Raw genomic sequence first — 19,881 nt, forward strand, 5'->3', positions numbered from 1 at the left:
GAACACACTTTGGAAAATCTAGTACAGCCCATGAGCCCCAGAGAGGGAAACTGGCCTAAGATGGCAAGGTCGGTTAAATGATTGAACTAGAACCAAAAACTCAGGCTTTGGGATACCCGGCCTGAGGAACCTTGCAAAAGGGTAGGTCAAAGATCCCTCCCTCCCCCTAGAATCTAGCTGTGGTGGATGCCTGAGGGAAGGACGGGGAAGCAAGGATTTAGGATACTGCCTAGCAGACCAGCTACTGAATGGGAATGCACGGGCCCCTGTCACTGGTTTCCCCTCACGCCCGCCACTCCGGCCACCACTGACCGCTGGCTCAGAAGTGGAACAGGTCTGAGGCTCCAAGCAGCTGTGGAAATTGACAGCAGCAACTGGAACGAGGTAGGAGAAGGGCTGTCAGTGGACAGATTACGAGCACCTGGGGCCATGCCAGTGTGAAGAGGGTAGGACTCAAGTCAGGGACACCTGTGAGGAGAGAACCTGGCCCTGCCTCACACGTAAGGGCATTAGCGATAAACAGTCAACCTGTTCAGGAAACCCAACAGTAAACAGTGCTGGGGAAACATCAACCTTGGTGGGAATCAGAAAAACACAGAGGTGCCATGCCAGACCCAATTTCATTTTTCCTTCCAGTTTGGCCAGGTCAACACAGACACAATTACAGGATTGGCTTATTTCAAATTGATCCAATTTTCCTTTAAAACAACCCAGATGTAGGGACTTCCCCGGTGGTGCAGTGGTTAAGAATCCGCCTGCCAATGCAGGGGACGTGGGTTCGATCCCTGGTCCGGGAAGATCCACATGCTGTGGAGCAACTAAGCCCGTGCACCACAACTACTGAGCCTGCGCTCTAGATCCTGTGAGCCACAACTATTGAAGCCCTCGTGCCTAGAGCCCATGCTCCACAAGAGAAGCCACCGCAATGAGAAACCCGTGCACCGCAACGAAGACCCAATGCAGCCAAAAAATAAATAAATAAAATTTAGAAAACAACAAAAAAAAACCCAGATGTGTTTAATACAAAGCCAGTGTATCCTTTGCCTCAGAAATTTAACTTTTAGAAATGTACTCCAGGGACTTCCCTGGCGGTCCAGTGGTGAAGACTCTGTGCTTCCTCTGCAGGGGGCGCAGGTTTGATCCCTAGTCAGGGAACTAAGACCCCCATGCTGTGCGGCGCAGCCAGAAAAAAAAGAAATGTACTCCACAGAGCTAAATTGTAAAGCTTGGGAGAGAAGGCCAGCACTTTCTCTCCCCAGTGCGTAGTCCAGTACCTGGGGCAGAGAAGGATGAATGATTACATGGCTCAGAATTAAAGAATCAGGCCAGAGATGATGATTACACTCAAAATACTACCTTAAAAAAGTAGCCAAGGGGCTTCCCTGGTGGCACAGTGGTTGGGAGTCTGCCTGCCAATGCAGGAGACACGCGTTCGTGCCCCGGTCCGGGAGGATCCCACGTGCCGCGGAGTGGCTGGGCCCGTGAGCCATGGCCACTGAGCCTGTGCGTCCGGAGCCTGTGCTCCGCAACGGGAGAGGCCACAGCAGTGAGAGGCCCGTGTACCACAAAAAAAAAAAAAAAAAAAAAGGAAGCAGAATGTGAACCCATCAGAGTATGCAGACTAATTGAAACTCTAAAAAAATGAATACAATACAGGTATACCGATGAAGATTTAAAAGAAATAGACACTGAAGAGTTTGAAGTTGACCTTTAATTCTTTTTTTTTTTTTTTTTTTTGAGGTGCTAACAATTTATTCAAAAGATGCCAGTTCAGGACCATAGGGATTAGTGAAAAGGAAAAACTGAGGTCAGGGGAGATGCAGTGCATCACAGTGTGATGCATCCTAGCACTGGCTACTGCTTCACAATGAGCTCTGGATAAAAAAGACTGACAGCATTCTCAGTTGGCTTTTTTATTTAGCATGTATTTCTCTGACAGTGCTGCAAAGAGAAATCATGTTTCTGAGAGGTTACATTAGAGAAAGGGGGAAGAATTTACCTGCCCAGCTCCTTACGAGTCCCCATTTTTCATTGGTTAAGGTTCACCCCATGGGGCCCTAATGCCCCCATACTTCTTTATTGTACCATCTTGGTGGCTGCTTTGGAGGGTAGATCTCATACTGCAGAGTATGGTGTTTTATCCATATCTGAAAGTGGAAAAGTGTCCCATCCTTTTTCTTTAGAAAGGATAGCATAGAATATCCTAAAACCACTGGACCTCTAAAACCTTTAATTCTTTTTGAGGACAGGGAAGGGCTTATGACTGGGACAGGATACTTGAAGGTGGATGGGGAAGCTGGCAGAACCTTATTTCATAATCTGGATGGTGGTTACAGGGCGTTAACTCTACAATAGTTCTCTAAAGCTATGCCTTTGTTTATATAATATTCTGTGCCTGTTGTATGACACAAAGAGTAAAAAAATTGTGAAGTGAGAAGATGTACAATGTGATTTCAATAGATAATTTAACAGGTGTGTATGTGTATATATAATCATACTGACACTTTCCTACAAAGACCTGTGAAAATTACATAACAAATATATACAGTGACATTAAGAAGAGTGGGTTTTGGTGCTCTTCCTTTTAAAAAAAAAAGGAAAGAGCAATGGTATATTATTTGTATTAGTTTGCTAGGGCTGCTACAACAAAATGCCACAGACTGGGCAACGGAAATTTCTCACATTTCTGGAGGCTAAAAGTCCAAGATCAAGGTGTCAGCAGGGTTGGTCTCCTCTGAGGTCTCTCTCCTGGGCTTGCAGCTGGCCGGCCACCTTCTGTGTCTCCTCATAGGCCCTTTTCCTCTGTGTATGTGCATCCCCAGCGTCTCTCTCAGTGTCCGATTTTTCTCTTCTTACAAGGACACCAGTCATATTGGGTTAGGGCCCACCCTAATGTCTTAACTTTCGCTTAATCAACTCTTTAAAGGCTCAATGTCCAAATACAGTCACTTTCTGATGTACTGGGCACTGGGGTTTCAACACATAAGTTTTGCAGGGACACAATTCAGCCCATAACACCATTCTTCACTCATCAGACATGCAAAAAAACGGACACTTCACATCCAGCACATGAAGTGAGTCGAGGCAAGATTAGCCATGAGGTGGTACACTTGTTGACACTTACAGATGAGTGCTCAGGGGTTCATCATGCAACTCCTTCTACTTTTGTATATGCTTATCATTTTCCATCATGAGAGAAAAGGAAGACTGAGGGTAAATCCACATCTGTACATAGGTCTTAGATGTTGGGTTATTTTCTCTATAAAAGTGAGTCACCCAACAATTAATACTGGTGTTATCTGTGGTTAGAAATAAAATTAATATCTTTTTCTCTAATCAGCAATGAGTATACTTTTTAAATATTTTAATTAATGAAAAAGAATAAAGGAGTAACAAAAGGAAAGGTGGGAATAATATTAACAGCTGAACTCCATCCACAGCGTAGCTCACCTAATACATCACTTGGCCCATTCGTGAGCTGATCCTTCCTTCTCTTATTCCTGGCACATGTTCAGACTATTTCCTAGCCCCCCTGCAGTTAGGGGAGATGGTGTGGCACGGGAGACAGGAGAAGGGCTGTGTGCCACTCACACGCAGGATCCAGGCCTTAAAACCATGAGCACACCTCCTCCACGCTCTCCTCTTCCACCATCAGAACCTGGATGAGGTAGCAACCCAGCCTCGACAAAGCAGAAGACAACAGGAGCCTGGCCTAGACCCATGCATTCGAATCACCTGGAGATCCTGGTCAAATACAAATTCTGATTCACTAAGTCTGTGGCAGGACCTGAGACTATGTTTCTCCCCAGCTCCAGGTGATGGCAATACTGCTGGTCTGCAGACAGGCGAGGCTCTAGGCAGACACCCACCAAAGAGGTTCTCATTTCTGATGACTCAGAGATGGCAGTCAAATGATGAGCAGCAGAAGACACACCAAAAAAGACCCGACCAGGAATAGCCAGCTGGCCTTTCTCTCCTGACCCATGACAAAGTTTAACTCTGACCTATGATTAACTCCGGTCTCAAAGTGCAGCTGGCAAATGAATCCAGAGACAGCTGCAGACAGATTACTTCAGTATGTGTAACGTGATACAAGTTGCCTGGGTTCTATTAAAAACAGTATCTGCCACCCCGAGTCAGAGGACAGCGCTGTCAACAGTGGGATCTCCACAGCACACGAACAGCGACAGCTGGCCTGGCAGAAGAGGACAAGAGGACAAGAAGGTCACACGTGGGCCTTGGGTTCACACACAGGGCCCACCAGAACTCCTGTTCTTACGCACAAGTCCATGTAGAAATTGTTTACTCCCTGAGACCACAGCTATCATTAACAGACTATTTGTCTATATAAAATCTCGGCAAATATTTGCATCACCTCAGCCCTCAACATACTAGCAGTCCGGTGTTTATAAAGGTTTTGTAACCTTTTGTACACTGTGTTTGTCCAAAATTTGCAAGAAGCAGATGAGAACTTGGCAGTAACCCCGTGATACTTTGAGACGCTCTGTTTTGCAGTGGAACCTTCTTGGGTTTAGGGAGAAGTTTACCTAACTTCAGTGTTCTTTTGCTATGCACGTAACAGACATTGGCACACAATGTATCAGGGCACACAGTGTGACATGGCTTTGCATGAAACCGGAAGAGGGGAATAGGATTCCCTCAGCCTGCAATCACCATGAAACCAAAGCCTGGGAAACAGGCTGAACATCTCTAGGAAGCCCCGATCCTCCCCCCTCACGCCCCAAGAACTCCCATCGCAAGCTTCTGCCCACTAACTCTAAGAAAAAGCCATCTGAGGGGGAATTCATGAGAAATCTAAATTATTGGATGAACTCAAAAGAGGCGCAGGCTGCTTAATCTCAGGGACCCGAGACAACTTCCTTGGGAAAAACATTCTAGAGTTCAGGGCATCTAAGTTATAATGTTTATGTACTTAGGAAAAACATTTCACAGCCAGGGAAGAAAGCACCTTACAGCCTGGCACTGCTGAAATTGCCACAAATTTCACAGTCAAACATGAAATCTAAATCAATCCCCTCTACTTTCAGTGGCCCCACGAGGCCACAGGCTGTCTTTACGGTTTTCATTTCCCCAAAGCATCTAATATATATAATGCAAAGTATGTTCTGGGCAAACCTAAATACTTGCTACTTAACACAAAAACACACATATGCCTAATTTGTGACCCCATTTATTTTATGTCCCCCAAAAGGACAAGAAAAACAGATACTTTGCCACCCAAAAAAATCAGGAAGATGCATCTATTGCAATCATTTATCTCTAACTCAAAAACAATTTATTCAGAACAAGATTCCTATTTATTTGGAATCTCCCCAAAACTTCCAGACTTTTTTTTCCCGAAGTCTCCACACAGCACAGTTCTAATGTTTAGACATTCTCTTTTTCTGATGATTCTTTCAGCATTGACAGTCTAGGGCTCCCTTCAACGCTGATGTGAATTTCAGGGTGCAATTCCATCTTGCCCAGCCTCACTGCAGCTCTGTCAACTTGGCCTAGGTGTGACGTCCTGAGGAGCGACCTCTGTTATTGCTTCCTTTTCTTCCTGGTCCCTCCCCTTGGGGTCATGACTCTTCAGGCCCACCGATCAGACTCAGTTGTGCCTTCAACTCCCCAGAGGATGTCATCGAAAATAAAGAAAGTTAAAATTAAACTCACGATGTTCAACGAGGCGGCATTTGGCGCGTTTCCTTCTGTTCCACTGAGCGAGCTGAGGACCCTAAGACTTTGGTGCAGCACCACTGACCCTCCTGTTCTCTCCAATGCCTCTTGCAGCTGGTTCCAGGATTTTCTTAACAATCTGCTTCAGCTCTTCATGTTTCTGCCCAAACTTTTTTCTCCTCGGGCCTGGCCATCAGGTTCTTCTATATCATCACACAGCAAGGTGACTAATTTTTAAATATTTAAGGCCCCGCAGGAACACTCTGACAGAGACTTCCACCCCTGGTCTAGGTTGCCCTACAATTCACGATTATCTCTTGGCAAATGGTATGAGGTTTGAAGAGGAAGGGCAGTTGATGACACAGCTATGATTTTACTCCAAGTAAACAGAAAAACTAATAAAGTAGGTGAGCCTATTTTTTCATTTCATTTTTATGTCACCACCCTACATGATTAGAAGAAAAGGTAAAGGGTTAAAAAAAAAAGCACTGATTTGAGTTCATATTTCTTTTTTTTTTAATAAGTGCGTAGAGACCACACATCACTTTTTATTTATTTATTTATGGCTGTGTTGGGTCTTTGTTGCTGCGCGCGGGCTTTTCTCTAGTTGCAGTGAGCAGGGGCTACTCTTCATTGCAGTGTGCAGGCTTCTCACTGAGGTGGCTTCTCTTGTTGCAGAGCACGGGCTCTAGGTGCCGTGGACTCAGTAGTTGTGGCTCGCAGGCTCAGCAGTTGTAACTTGCAGGCTCTAGAGCGCAGGCTCAGTAGTTGTGGTGCACGGGCTTAGCTGCTCTGCGGCATGTGGGATCTTCCCAGACCAGGGCTTGCACCCGTGTCCCCTGCATTGGCAGGCGGATTCTTAACCACTGCGCCACCAGAGAAGTCCTTGAGTTCATATTTCTGGTAACTATCCATGAGCTAATAACTGAGAGATTCCTTAAGCTCCACAAACAAAACATAGAAGGCCCAACAGCCCTGAGGCAGAAGGCATGATGGAAAAATCCCCAGTGCCCACGCTGGCTTTGAACATAAAACCACTCTTCCGCACCAAGTCACTCCTTCTTTATGACTATTCTGTCCATCTTTCTTCTAGGCAACTGTTTAGAGCTCTGAGCTCTCAAAAATCCAGGCCTGGAATGTGGGGTTCTTTACATAACACTGAGAAGAGCTGTCCAACATGACAACCCAATTTAAAATGTAACAGGCTTTCTGCCTATTACACAGAGTTAAGGGGGAAAAGCTAATTATAAATTATACACTTTCTATCTGGGCAATACTAAGTCACTAGGACAGACTTTAGGAAAATTCCAGCTAAACCAGTTCATTCTTTGAAGCATTAGGTCAATTATGAACATACCAACCCTCAGCTTGAATAGCTGCATATTCAGAAAGAACAAAAACATCTTCTGAAAAGCCTCTGTACGGGGTCTGTTAAAGGGCTTATTTGATAGGAAGTAAGTTGTGAGAGACGAAACTCCCGAGCGAATCCTAGGACAGGCTAAAACAGCTTCCTTAATAATTTTGGTACCTTCTCCCATTTGCTTTAAAAAAAAAAAGTTTCCTATAAGCTTGCAGAGGTGGGAAAAAAGCAACTGAAAACAACACAAGCAGGCTTTGTGAGCAAAGAGAATGCTTTGTAGGGGACACTTTAAGATGGCCTGTCACCTTGGCTCCGGCCTGTGCCGTTTCCCCGCAGCCCTAAACCAGCCCCTGTGATCTGAATGCCCTTTTCAAGGGAATCTGATTCCCTCTCACAAGCCTCTCTACTCCCCGCCCCTCATGGAGGTCACCTGCACTTCATCAGAAGGATGGGGGCACAGAGGTAAGAGAGACCACCGCACACACACCCCACAAAGGGTTAAGAACAGTGAAAGGGCCCCAGGACCCTGCTGTGTAACCCAAGAGCAGAGGAAGGGCCGCTCCCTCTTTCTCCCTCCAAAGAGGCCAGAGACAAATGCGATCTTCCTCCCTCGATCCCCAGGGCAGCAGCCCCCAAACCACAGCACGTGCGTAACCCCTTTATGAATACAAAAGGATGCAACACACAAACTCACTTTTTTCACCAGGAATCTCAACAACAGGACTATAGGGAAACCGGGATGATACCATTAATTCGAATTAATGCCTCGGCTTCCTATTCAGCTGGCTCTTCCTGCTGGAGCTAAGCGCGTTCGCTGGCTAGACTAGACAACATTCCCCCAGGTCCCACCACACCTTCAAGAGACCCCTTTAGGTACTGTCTCTCCAGTCCCAAGACTGCCAACATTCCCCCAGGTCCCACCACCGGCTGGGACCAGGCAACCCAGACGCCCACCCACCTAGCCTGCCAGATGCCACCTCCAGGAGGACATACTCTCCCTGTAGCTTTCACAGCCATCATTCTCATGTACATATCACAGGTCAGGGGTTATCTTAGGAGGATACCCGCTCAAGTGGGGATTATAACAGTAATAGGTTTTCACTAATCATTACTCTTGGTAAAAGTCTAGCAAATACTAAAAAGTTTATTAGCATTACTCTGTCCACAGTTCCTGCCCATTCTCCACGGCAGGGGGGAGGGGCACATTTTAAGGAAGATGACCTTAGCTCCGTTAGAGTGATCATATTATCATCCAACCTAAGATACTCCTAGGAGTGAAACGGGGTGCTGTTAATAATTACAATGCGATAAGTGATGTATACCAGGACCGTCCTGGGAAAACCAAGAGTTGAGCCACCCGATACAGGCGAAAAGAAAAATTTTTTTAAAAAACAGACTTAGAGGCAGATTGGTTCAAGATGGCAGAGTAGAAGGATGTGTGCTCACTCCCTCTTGCAAGAGCACTGGAATCACAACTAACTGCTGGACAATCATCGACAGGAAGGCACTGGAACTCACCAAAAAAGATACCCCACATCCAAAGACAAAGGAGAAGCTACAATGAGACGGCAGAAGGGGCGCAATCACAATAAAATCAAATCACAAACTGAGGAACCATTATAACACAGAAGTACACCCACTGGAGTGAAGGTTCTGAGCCCTAGGTCAGGATTTCCAACCTGGGGCTCCGGCAACGGGAGGAGGAATTCCTAGAGAATCAGACTTTGAAGGCTAGCGGGATTTGATTGCAGGACTTCGACAGGTCTGGGGGAAAGAGACTCCACTCTTGGAGGGCACACACAAAGTCGTGTGTGCATCAGGACAAAGGGGAAGGAGCAGTGACCCCACAGGAGACGAGACCAGACCTACTTGCTCGTGCTGGAGGGTCTCCTGCAGAGGCAGGGGGCAGCTGTGGCTCATCATGTGGACAAGGACACTGGCAGCAGAAGTTCTGGGAAGTACTCCTAGCTGTGAGCCCTGCCGGAGCCCGCCATTAGCCCCACCAAAGGGCCTGTAGGCTCCAGTGCTGGGTCACCTCAGGCCAAACAACCAATAGGGAGGGAACCCAGCCCTACCCATCAGCAGACAAGCAGATTAAAGTTTTCCTGAGATCTGCCCACCAGACCAGCACCCAGCTCTACCCACCACCAGTCCCTCCCATCAGGAAGCTTGCACAAGACTCTTAGATAGCCTCATCCACCAGGGCAGACAGCAGAAGCAAGAAGAACTACAACCCTGCAGCCTGTGGAATGAAAACCACATTCACAGAAATATAGACAAAATGGAAAGGCAGAGGACTATGTTCCAGATGAAGGAACAAGATAAAACTCCAGAAAAACAACTAAATGAAGTGGAGATAGGCAACCTTCCAGAGAAAGAATTCAGAATAATGATAGTGAAGATGATCCAGGACCTCAGAAAAAGAATGGAGGCAAAGATCGAGAAGATGCAAGAACTGTTTAACAAAGACCTAGAAGACTTAAAGAACAAACAAACAGAGATGAACAATACAAAAACTGAAATGAAAAATATACTAGAAGGAATCAGTAGCAGGATAACTGAGGCAGGAGAACAGATAAGTGACCTGGAAGACAGAATGGTGTAATTCACTGCCACAGAACAGAATAAAGAAGAAAGAATGAAAAGAAATGAATGCAGCCTAAGAGACCTCTGGGACAACATTAAAAGCAACAACATTCGCATTATAGAGGTCCCAGAAGGAGAAAACAGAAAGGATCCAAGAAAATATTTGAAGATATTATAGTGGAAAACTTCCCTAACATGGGAAAGGAAATAGCCACCCAAGTCCAGGAAGCACAGACACTCCCAGGCAGGATAAACCCAAGGAGAAACACGCTGAGACACACAGTAATCAAATTGACAAAAATTAAAGACAAAGAAAAATTATTAAAAGCAGCAAGGGAAAAATGACAAATAACATACAAGGAAACTCCCTTAAAGTTAACAGCTGATTTCTCAGCAGAAACTCTACAAGCCAGAAGGGAGTGGCACGATATAGCTGAAGTGATGCAAGGGAAGAACCTACAACCAAGATTACTCTAGCTGACAAGGATCTCATTCAGATTCAACAGAGAAATCAAAAGCTTTACAGACAAGCAAAAGCTAACAGAATTCAGTACCACCAAACCAGCTTTACAACAAATGCTAAAGGAACTTCTCTAAGTGGGAAACACAAGAGAAGAAAAGGACTTGCAAAAACAACCCCAAAACAATTAAGAAAATGGTAATATGAACAAAAATATCAATAATTACCTTACATGTGAATGGATTAAATGCTCCAACCAAAAGGCACAGGCTCACTGAATGGATACAAAAACAAGACCCATATATATGCTCTCTACAAGAGACCCACTTCAGATCTAGGGACACTTACAGACTGAAAGTGAGGGGATGGAAAAAGATATTCCATGCAAATGGAAAACCAAAGAAAGCTGATATAGCAATACTCATTTCAGATAAAATATACTCTAAACTAAAGAATGTTACAAGAAACAAGGAAGGACACTACATAATGATCAAGGAATCAATTCTAGAAGAAGATATAACAATTATAAATATATATGCACCCAGCATACGAGCACCTCAATACATAAGGCAACTGCTAACAGCTATAAAAGAGGAAATCGACAGTAATACAATAATAGTGGGGGACTTTAACACTTCACTTACACCAATGGACAGATTATCCAAAATGAAAATAAATAAGGAAACAGAAGCTTTAAATGACACAATAGACCAGATAGATTTAATTGATATTTATAGGACATTCCATCCAAACACAGCAGGTTACACTTTCATCTCAAGTGCACATGGAACATTCTCCAGGATAGATCACATCTTGGGTCACAAATCAAGCCTCAGTAAATTTAAGAAAATTGAAATCATATCAAGCATCTTTTCCAACCACAACGCCTCAAGATTAGAAAAAAATTACAAGGAAAAAAAGTAAAAAACACATGGAGGCTAAACAATACGTCACTAAATAACCAAGAGATCACTGAAGAAATCAAAAAATACTTAGAGACAAATGACAATGAAAACACGACGATCCAAAACCTATGGTATGCAGCAAAAGCAGTTCTAAGAGGGAAGTTTATATCGATACAAGCCTACCTCAAGAAACAAGAAAAATCTCAAATAAACAATCTAAACTTACACCTAAAGGAACTAAAGAAAGAAGAACTAACAAAACCCAAAGTTAGCAGAAGGAAAGAATCATAAAGATCAGAGCAGAAATAAATGAAAAAGAAATGAAGGAAATGATTGTAAAGATCAATAAAACTAAAAGCTGACTCTTTGAGAAGAGTCAAATTGATAAACCTTTCGCCAGACTCAAAGAAAAAGGAGAGGACTCAAATCAATAAAATTAGAAATGAAAAAGGAGAAGTTACAATAGACACCGCAGAAATACAAAGCATCCTAAGAGACTACCACAAGCAACTCTATGCCAATAAAATGGACAACCTGGAAGAAATGGGCAAATTCTTAGAAAGGTATAACCTTCCAAGACTGAACCAGAAAGATAGAAAATATGAACAGACCAATCAAAAGTAATGAAATTGAAACTGTGATTAAACATCTTCCAACAAACAAAAGTCCAGGACCAGATGGCTTCACAAGTGAATTCTATCAAACATTTAGAGAAGAGTTAACACCCATCCTTCTCCAACTCTTCCAAAAAATTGCAGAAGAAGGAACACTCCCAAACTCATTCTATGAGGCCACCATCACCCTGATACCAAAACCAGACAAAGATACTATTAAAAAGAAAATTAGAGGCCAATATCACTGATGAACATAGATGCAAAAATCGTAAACCAAATACTAGCAAACAGAATCCAACAACACATTAAAAGAATCATACACCATGATCAAGTGAGATTTATCCCAGGGATGCAAGGATTCTTCAATACACACAAATCAATCAATGTGATACACCATATTAAAATGAAGAAGAAAAACCATATGATCATCTCAATAGATTCAGAAAAAGCTTTCGACAAACTTCAACACGCATTTATGATAAAAACTCTCCAGAAAGTGGGCATAGAGGGAGCCTACTTCAACATAATAAAGGCCATATATGACAAACACACAACCAACATCATTCTCAATGGTGGAAAGCTGAAAGCATTTCCTCTAAGATCAGAAAGAAGACAAGGATGTCCATTCTCACCACTATTATTCAACAGTTCTGAAAGTCCTAGCCACAACAATCAAAGAAAAAGAAGTAAAAGGAATACAACTTGGAAAAGAAGTAAAACTGTCACTGTTTGCAGATGACATGGTACTATACATAGAGAATCCTAAAGATGCCACCAGAAAACTACCAGAGTTAATCAATGAATTTGGTAAAGTTGCAGGATACAAAATTAATGCACAGAAATCTCTTGCATTCCTATACACTAATGATGAAAAATCTGAAAGAGAAATTAAGGAAACACTCCCATTTACCACTGCAACAAAAAGAATAAAATAGCTAGGAATACACCTACCTAAAGATACAAAAGACCTGTATGCAGAAAACTATAAGACACTGATGAAAGAAATTAAAGATGATACCAACAGATGAAGAGATATACCATGCTCTTGGATTGGAAGAATCAACATTGTGAAAATGACTACACTACCGAAAGCAATCTACAGATTCAATGCAATCTCTATCAAACTACCAATGGCATTCTTTACAGAACTAGAACAAAAAATCTTAAAATTTGTATGGAGACACAAAAGACCCTGAGAATAGCCAAAGCAGTCTTCAGGGAAAAAAACGGAGCTGGAGGAATCAGACTCCCTGACTTCAGTCTATACTACCAAGATACAGTAATCAAGACAATATGGTACTAGCAGAAAAACAGAAACATAGATCAATGGAACAAGATAGAAAGTTCAGAGATAAACCCACGCACCTATGGTCAACTAATCTATGACAAAGGAGGCAAGAATATACAATGGAGAAAACACAGTCTCTTCAATAAGTGGTGCTGGGAAAACTGGACAGCTACATGCAAAAGAATGAAATTCGAACACTCCCTAACACCATACACAAAAATAAACTCAAAATGGATTAAAGACCTAAATGTAAGACTGGACACTTTAAAAAGTCTTAGAGGGAAACATAGGAAGAACGTCCTTTGACATAAATCACAGCAAGATTTTTTTTGACCCACCTCGCAGAGTAATGGAAATAAAACAAAAACAAACAGGACCTAATGAAACTTAAAGACTTTTGCACAGCAAAGGAAACCCTAAACAAGATGAAAAGACAACCCTCAGAATGGGAGAAAATATTTGCAAACGAATCAACGGACAAAGGATTAATCTCCAAAATATATAAACAGCTCAGGCAGCTCAATATTAAAAAAACAAACTACCCAATCCAAAAATGTGCAGAAGACCTAAATAGACATTTCTCCAAAGAAGCCATACAGATGGCCAAGAGGCACATGAAAAGCTGCTCAACATCTCTAATTATTAGAGAAATGCAAACTAAAACTAGAATGAGGTATCACCTCACACCAGTCAGAATGGCCATCATCAGGAAACCTACAAACAGCAAATGCTGGAGAGGGTGTGGAGAAAAGGGAACCCTCCTGCACTGTTTTTGGGAATGTAAACTGATACAGCCACTACGGAGAACAGTACGGAGGTTCCTTAAAAAACTAAAAATAGAATTACCATATGACCCAGCAATCCCACTACTGGGCATATACCCAGAGAAAACCACAATTCAAGAAGACACATGCACCCCAATGTTCACTGAAGCACTGTTTACAATAGCCAGGTCATGCAAGCAGCCTAAATGCCCACCGACAGACGAACGGATAAAGAATTTGTGGTACATATATACAATGGAATAGTACTCTGTCATAAAAAATGAACGAAATTGGGTCACTTGTAGAGACGTGGATGGATCTAGAGTCTGTCACACAGAGTGAACTAAGTCAGAAAGAGAAAAACAAATATTGTATATTAACGCATATATGTGGCATCTAGAAAAATGGTACAGATGAACTGGTTTGCAAGGCAGAACTAGAGACACAGATGTAGAAAACAAACGTATGGACACCAAGAAGGGAAAGTGGGGTGGGGCAGCGGGGGTGGTAGGATAAATTGGGAGGTTGGGATTGACATATATACACTATTATGTATAAATTAGGTAACTAATAAGAATTTACTGTATAAAATAAATAAATAAAATTCAAAAAAAATACTTAGAACAGGGCTTCCCTGGTGGCGCAGTGGTTGAGAGCCCGCCTGCCGATGCAGGGGACAGTGGTTGAGAGCCCGCCTGCCGCGCCCCAGTCCGGGAGGATCCCACATGCCGCGGAGCAGCTAGGCCCATGAGCCATAGCCGCTGAGCCTGCGCGTCCGAAGCCTGTGCTCCGCAACGGGAGAGGCCGCAACAGTGACAGGCCCGCGTACCGCAAAAAAAAAAAAAAAAAAAACTTAGAACAGCTCTACAACCCCAGGCAATCAAACATTTTACTATTAATCTGATTTCGTATCAAATCAAGGTATGTTTATTTCCCCCTTTTTGGGTGGAAGAGCAGGAGGGAGGCTTCTAGACCAAATCATTCCCTTCCAAAATAAAAAGATGCAGGAATTCCCTGGCGGTCCAGTGGTTAAGACTCTGCACTCTTACTGCCGAGGGCCTGGGTTCAATCCCTGGTCAGGGAACTAATATCCCAGAAGCTGTGTCGCCCGGCCAAAAAAATAAAATAAATAAACAAAATTTAAAACAAAAACAAAATAAAAAATGCAAGCGCAACAACACTAGGATCGTGGCCTGTCAGAACAGCAGGATATGAAGAACACAAACCCTTCTGTCTACAATCAAGCCAAATGCTGAAGTCCATCGGGAATCAGGTGATACTTCAGAAATAAAGATGGGACTCGGACATAAACACCAGACTGCTAAACCTAGCCACGAAGCCATCATTTGTAGTGCGATATGCTTTTGGAGGTGCACTTCTTAAGGGATTTAAAAAAAGGGAATTTCTGCACAAACTGAGATAAAATGTAGTTTTCCAAGCACCACCTGGTTCTAGTCTGAGATCACAGCAGCTCCCGAAGCTCAGTGTAAGTCTTCCTCCTCTGCCTTCCAAGGACCTCTGGCACCGGACTTGCAACATCTGAAACTGAGACAATACCAACCCCTCCCCATTTACAAAGTTGTGTTGCTTTGGGCACAAAATTGTTTAACCTCTCCGCGCCTCGGTTTCCTCAGCTGGAGGCAAAGAACGCGGCTACCCTTGGCCGGGCTTTTACAAACGTTAACCACGGTTGCGGTAGCATTGCACCTGGCATTACCGGAATTTGCTTAAGGTTGGAAAGTATTCCGCAAAGCCCCCGCGGGTCCTGGAGCGCTCAGAGTGGCTGTGCAGAGGATGCGAGGAGACACTGCCTCTTGCTTCGGAGAGCGAGGGCAGCTGAGAGGGGGATGGAGGCGGGCGGGGCGAGGTCCCCTGGTAACTCGCAGTCCCCACCTTCAAAGATCACCCAGCGTCACTGCACATGGATTTCCGTGGAGCTCAGTAGACGGGGCCAACTTTCTGAGGACGGAGGGGAGGGGAGCAGAGAGAAAAATAAAGCAGAGAACACCGGAGAAGGCAGGACCAGGAGGCAGAAAGAGGCCTGAGGGAGGGAGCACAGAAGCGTCCGGAAGGGTGGAGTAAGACCTCAGGCCAGCGGCGGCACTGCGTGCTTCCTGCCCCCCGGAAGGCAGGACTCAGCGGCCTCACTCAGGTCCACGGTCTCCACCACGCTCGGCGCCGCGGGTCCTTCCGCACACGGGGCGCTGCAGCGGTGCTCATGTGCACCTCTTAGGGCCTTGAAATCCTTGCCAGGAACTTAGCCTAAACATGTGAGACGCAGGAAACCGCACAGTGGCTTAAACCACAGCGGCTCTGTCTGCGTGACCCTGCGCAGCGTTTTCTTCAACCTGCCTGGGCCTCCCCTGTTCGCCTGTCACCAGCTTCTCAGAGTCATCAGACTTTCCCAGAGGGTCAGCTGGCTCAGCCGGCCTCGAGTTCACCTGCAGTTTGCAGGCTGAGTTCAATCTCTCCAACACAGCCCTCCCCCACCGCATAGACCACCTTTTGCACAACTCGGGCATTCAGCGGTAGCTGCTCGTTACTCACTTTGCTCTGCCCTAAATAAAACGGCCAGTTCCCAGAAATCAAAGGCAGCTAATTCCCTTTCTGTGTTTGAGTTGGCTGCTCTGTGGGATTCCTTCCTGCTGCACCTCATCCTTCCTGGAAAGGGTTTCTTAGAAAATGTGTCTCCCCCTTATAGGAATCCCTCCCCATGAAGGGGCTGGAATTTCCCTTCAAAAGACTTCAATTTACTTTCTGAGTGGCTCCTAGCAGAGATGACCAAAATCCACTCAAGAGAGGAAGGGAGGGAGGAGGGAGGGAGAAGAGGAATCCTAATTTGGCTTGCTCAAAGGGACTACTCTTTAAAATATTTGTTGAACGAAAAACTAGGACTACATCATATTCTAAGGGGGGAGAAGAAAGGATTTTGAGTTTGCCCGAGAACAATAGAGCCATCTTTTTTCGACTATTAATATCAGATACACTACGGTCTTGTATGGGGTTTTCCCCAAAGCAAAATTATTGGGGAAACTTTCATGTAGATGAAAAAGAGAAAGTTTAGAGCATGAGTCTGAGTTACCTCATAGCCCAAAAGAACAGAAGAGCTTACACTGGATAGCCTTATGCCAAAGATGTCCCCACCTCGTGCTGGGGGAACTAACAGCAACAATGAGCAATCTAATTTCTAGAGCAATAAATTATACTTGCAATGCCCAGCCTGCCTGTCCAGGGGCAGAATGCACTCTCCCCTCCCAAGTACAGCACTCAAAGGGTTTATGAAGATTAGCTACATGTATGTTTGAAGGCTTAGGAATTATACCTGAATTCAACTCAAAAAAATATGTGAGGGCAGGTCTATAATAAGCAGATGGAATAGAGGGTAAGGCTTGTGAGGTCAGAATCCTTGGTGAGTCCAGTCTAACGGGACAAACTACCACAATACAAAGCAGCTCTGATCAATGACCAGTGGCACTAATTCCAACCAAGCCCTCCATGGGAAACGGGAGTTGCTCATGTGCTCAGGCTACCAAAGTACCACACACAGGGTGACTTAGACAAGAGAAATTTATTCTCTCACAGCTTCGCCAGCTAGAAGTCCAAGATCAAGGCACTGGCGCTGTTAATGAAAGAGGGAAGCTGCCAGAAGTTGACTTGGGCAGTCCTGGCCACAGTGCTCTGCTGAGAAACTGCTTTCCAGAAGACTCCTGGCAGACGTAGCAACACCACCTTATAATTTTCAAAGTGCTTCCACAGACAGCAGCCCAGTTCTGAGTATAATTTACATTCCCCTTTGTTGCTTTTTTTCATATATCTTAATTTCTGTGGGACAGTTACTAACGGGTCACTTCTCCATTCATCAGAGATGGATATTATACACTGCACTACTTCCCACATTACTTCCCTGCTGCCTTGCCCTGCCTGATTGGAAGTGGGGGAGAAAAATAAGTATATGGAACTATATTCGTTCATTGTACTAAATCTAAAATCTAATTTTTAGAACACATTGTGAGTAGGTTTAATCCTGCCAGCTTCTAGAAGAGGGTACCAAAGCCCAGAGTGGTTAAGTGTTTTGCTAAGGTCACACAGCTAGTAAGATCCCAGACTAGGACCCCTGGCTCCAGTCTGATGCCCTCTCCTTATACTCAGCTTGCTCCCATCTAAGACGGAGGTGTCAGCAACTCCAAGTTAGAAAAACTCAGATTAAGACTAAAGTAATTTACAATCACTGAATAAACCTATTAAGGGCAAGATGCTCAGCTAGGCACTGAGAGATGCCAAAGACACTAGTTTCTGCCCTTGAAGAGCTAACAATATAGTTTTTTTCTTTTTTAAGTCACAAATGAATAAAGACTTAAATAACACTTGATCATTTAAAGTAATAAAAAGACATGATAGGACTTCTCTGGTGATGCAGTGGTTAAGAATCTGCCTGCCAATGCAGGGGACACGGGTTCTAACCCGGGCCCGGGGAAGATCCCACATGCCGTGGAGCAACTAAGCCCATGCGCCACAACTACTGAGCCTGTGCTCTAGAGCCCGCAAGCCACAACTACTGACCCCATGTGCCACAACTACTGAACTCATGTGCCACAACTACTGAACCCACGTGCCACAACTACTGAAGCCCACGCACCGAGAGCCCGTGCTCCGCAACAAGAGAACCCACAACAGTGAGAAGCCCGGGCACCACAACAAAGAGCAGCCCCCGCTCGCGGCAGCTAGAGAAAGCCTGCGTGCAGCAATGAAGACCCAATGCAGCCAAAAAAAACAGGACAGACACCTTTCTATATTTACAGAGAGAGAAAAGAGTGCACACTGCCTAGTTGAAGAATCCCTTCAATAGAAGTTAAAAGAAGTAGCCAACTGGGTTTATCATCTAATCTCAGTCACATCCTGACCAACAAAACACACCAATAAGGGTCTGCAAATAAAAGGAATTTATTGGGTAGCAATTTTACGCTCACGAGCTTTTTGCTGACAAGTGTGAGATTTCCACTCAATTACCCTTGTAGGCTCAATCAATCCAGGCATTCCTGTCTGCCCAGGGTGAGGGAATAAACACAGCGACACAGATGCCATAGCTCACTCTCTGGAATTTGTCATCCTGGCTCAACTCTGAGCTCCTCAATGTCCTGCTTTGGTAAGATGAGGACAAAACCAGGTTCAACAAGCGTTTACTACAAGGACCCAAGGACCAAGTCTATCTAAGATCCCCACACAGAGGAAGCTCTCTTCCTCCACAACACCCTGCTGAGTCCCCACGGGGATGAACAAGCCAGTTGTTCTCCTGCTTTGAGAGGAACTTAGAAAAGGGGGTGCAGGTGAGGGCAGACCAGAACCCCCAGCCACAGAAACGAAAATTTGCACAGAAGAATGCCTGACCTTTGGAAACTGTTTTTAATCAGGGGTTCTTGGTCTTCACTGTCCATCAGAAACTTGTAGGGAACCTTTTAAAAATATTGATACCTGGGTTCCATGCCCTGAGATGATGATTCAAATTGGCCTAACGGGAGGGACCAGGCATTCAAATTTTAGGGCTGCCCAGGTGATTCAATCATACTGAGGGCTGAGAAACTGCGGTACACTCAATAGCAGGAACTTAAGATAAAATTAAGAGCTAGCAAGTTTAACAGATAATACATGCCAACAATTGTTTGAAGAAGGTAATTTCCAAGTATATTTAGGAAAGGCAGCACCAAGAGCCAGCATGCAATCATTAAGAGGAAATCATGTCAAACTAGCCTCAAGTCTTCTCTTTGTAGGGTTTCAGAACAACTACCCAGTAGATAAGAGACCTCTGAACTCCCGACCTCTCCTGATACCTGTGTCAAGTTCACCCACTGCCCACGGTGTTCATTGGCAGATTGGCCATAACCTAGAGGACAGTCCCAGGACCTGTCCTTTCTCAAGTAAAGACAACAAAAGTTTTCAAAGCACTTTCTACAGGCAACAATGAGACGTTGAACTCTGATATCAACAAAATAAATGAACTTAAAACCAGATAAAAGAGAAGTTTGTATGGGGATGCACTGTGAAGTCAGTTGATCATGGGTCCAATACACCTCAACTGCATGCGTTGCTGATGATGCCCAAATCTTATCTCCAGCTCAGACTTCTCTGAGCCCTCGACTCATGACCTGCTCAACCTCTCCCAGGTGTACCAGGCATCTCAAACTTAACTTGGTCAAGACCAAACTCCTGGTCTTCTCCAACCCATTCCTC

At 44.4% G+C, this 19,881-nt stretch overlaps 1 protein-coding gene and 1 non-coding gene across 7 annotated transcripts in view; one reads left to right on the forward strand and one right to left on the reverse strand.

The window, feature by feature from the left end:
• ABCC4 (ATP binding cassette subfamily C member 4 (PEL blood group)) overlaps positions 1-19,881 on the reverse strand; it is a 218,152-nt gene that overhangs the window by 187,667 nt on the left and 10,604 nt on the right. Inside the window, exon 1 of one of the 6 annotated variants that reach the window (XM_073795356.1) lies at positions 15,374-15,519. The exons of the other annotated variants lie outside the window; for them this stretch is intronic. The gene's annotated coding sequence lies outside the window, so the exon portion shown is untranslated. Of the gene's footprint in view, positions 1-15,373; positions 15,520-19,881 lie in introns of those variants that run through there. 6 annotated transcript variants of the gene reach the window in all.
• TRNAK-CUU (transfer RNA lysine (anticodon CUU)) lies at positions 14,668-14,740 on the forward strand. The gene has a single exon. It is a non-coding gene; the product is annotated as a tRNA-Lys (tRNA).

The sequence above is a fragment of the Tursiops truncatus genome, chromosome 18, assembly GCF_011762595.2.
Source record: "Tursiops truncatus isolate mTurTru1 chromosome 18, mTurTru1.mat.Y, whole genome shotgun sequence".
Classification (NCBI taxonomy): domain Eukaryota; kingdom Metazoa; phylum Chordata; class Mammalia; order Artiodactyla; family Delphinidae; genus Tursiops; species Tursiops truncatus.